We start from the raw sequence: 2,500 nt of genomic DNA on the forward strand, positions 1-2,500 counted from the left end.
CGCGCTTCGCACCGGGCCCGCGAGGACCTACTTTGGCCGCACGGCGCCGCGCGCAGGGTGCGCCGGCGCGCAGCTGCGACGCCTGCCGCGTCCGTCGGCCGGCGCGCCTGCCACTGGCCGCCCCCACCAGCCGGCTGTAGCGCGTGCGCCCACGCACCGCGCGGCCAGCACGCCGGGAGGCGCCCCCTCACCGGCCGGGGACGGTCCCACCCAGCCACCACCGCGTATCGCTTCACACCCAGATGCCGTTCAGTTTCATCGGCATGGTGGGTATCGCTGGAACAACCGGTTAGTACCTCAACCTATCGTCGCCATCACCGATTCACCCCTAGCGAGAACAACCGCACCACAACGGGTTACCATTTCTTCATTTGCGTAACTTCACCAGAAAACGTAGGCGTCCATCGCCATTAGCAACTTCAACGATTATTGCATGCCTGTGTCAGGTGTCACGCCACACTACGTCTGCCCACATACACGCAACAAAATGTGCACGCCTAGACAATACGTGGAAGGTGGCCCCCGTACGTATGCGATGTCCATTGCTCGAACGACTGTCAACCGGCCTCTGTAGCATGTCGCAGATATGGAACGCGGTGCACCATGCTATCACGGTGTTTGAGGAGAGACGACTAGGTCCGAATACATCAACACACAGCTCATGCTGATCGCCATCCACGGCGTCCGTTCCTCCCACACGTCTCTATGGCGTACCACACTGCAATCCAGCTCTCATAGGGAGACGACACGTAGCTGCGTGCACAATATTTGCACTGTATGGTCCGCCGTTTTTGGGCGCAGTCGTTGTACGGTCACACATGTGCCACGATGTATCATTCAGTACATAAGGACGAATGTGCAGTACAGATTGTGGTTCACGCGTACGACATCAGCGGACAGTTGACACAGGCCGCACCACAACGTAGCCTGCGTACGTCGCATGCGAAGGGCATTGAACATGCAAACTTGTCACCAACCAGCTTGCGAAGGCAGGGGGCAAGGTGGGGACGTGGGGACGTGGGGAGGGGTGGGGGGGGGGGGGGGCGGCATGTACGTCCTGCTGCCATCCACATTACAGTGTACAGCAGGAGCATGTGGAAAGTCAGCAAGACTTGCAAGGTGTTTAACATGAAGCGATACACAGGGGAGCGGGCAGTGCGAGTAGCGAACTATATTGCGAGGGTTGCGGGTGGGCAACACTACACTAATTGAACGAGTCGTATAACAATTACAGAGCAGGTTTAGGCGACAACGTGGGTTACGTTAGCGGACAACGTGGGTTACGTTAGCGGACAACGTGGGTTACGTTAAGGCACAACATGGGTTACGTTAAGGCACAACATGGGTTACGTTAAGGCACAACATGGGTTACGTTAGGGCACAACATGGGTTAGGTTAGGGGACAACATGGGTTAGGTTAGGGGACAACATGGGTTAGGTTAGGGGACAACATGGGTTAGGTTAGGGCACAACATGGGTTAGGTTAGGGCACAACATGGGTTAGGTTAGGGCACAACATGGGTTAGGTTAGGGCACAACATGGGTTAGGTTAAGGCACAACATGGGTTAGGTTAAGGCACAACATGGGTTAGGTTAAGGCACAACATGGGTTAGGTTAAGGCACAACATGGGTTAGGTTAAGGTACAACATGGGTTAGGTTAAGGTACAACATGGGTTAGGTTAAGGTACAACATGGGTTAGGTTAAGGTACAACATGGGTTAGGTTAAGGTACAACATGGGTTAGGTTAAGGTACAACATGGGTTAGGTTAAGGTACAACATGGGTTAGGTTAAGGTACAACATGGGTTAGGTTAAGGTACAACATGGGTTAGGTTAAGGTACAACATAGGTTAGGTTAAGGTACAACATAGGTTAGGTTAAGGTACAACATAGGTTAGGTTAAGGTACAACATAGGTTAGGTTAAGGTACAACATAGGTTAGGTTAAGGTACAACATAGGTTAGGTTAAGGTACAACATAGGTTAGGTTAAGGTACAACATAGGTTAGGTTAAGGTACAACATAGGTTAGGTTAAGGTACAACATAGGTTAGGTTAAGGTACAACATAGGTTAGGTTAGGTTAGGTTACACGTTGTTGTAAGGAAAGGTGTAGGGGGGGGGGGGCGGGGGCGGCAGGTTCCTTGATAGTGATTATAGTAAGTGAATGCTTGTGACATGATCAGATTTGTCACGTCAGGATGCACCTTTGGCTTATTAGAGGCGGCGCTCCAATTCTATGCTTGTGTGAGACCTGTGTCTTTGACTCATGTCATTGTTTGTGCGCTGTGACAGGAGGTACTATTGTGATGTTGGGTGCACCGTTGTATAGGACATGTGTGGGTGTTGGTGCCTGGTCTGCGCAATGGTGGATGTCGAAAGGCTGGGATATTGTATTTTCCGCATGGACCTCCTGGTCTGGTTGTGATAGTGTGGATTGTGTAATGTGGCGGAGAAGATGCACTGGATGTTGTTCCATGCTGGTGCTTACATATTGTATG

This window comes from Schistocerca piceifrons, unplaced genomic scaffold (assembly GCF_021461385.2).
Source record: "Schistocerca piceifrons isolate TAMUIC-IGC-003096 unplaced genomic scaffold, iqSchPice1.1 HiC_scaffold_1406, whole genome shotgun sequence".
Taxonomy (NCBI): Eukaryota; Metazoa; Arthropoda; class Insecta; order Orthoptera; family Acrididae; genus Schistocerca; species Schistocerca piceifrons.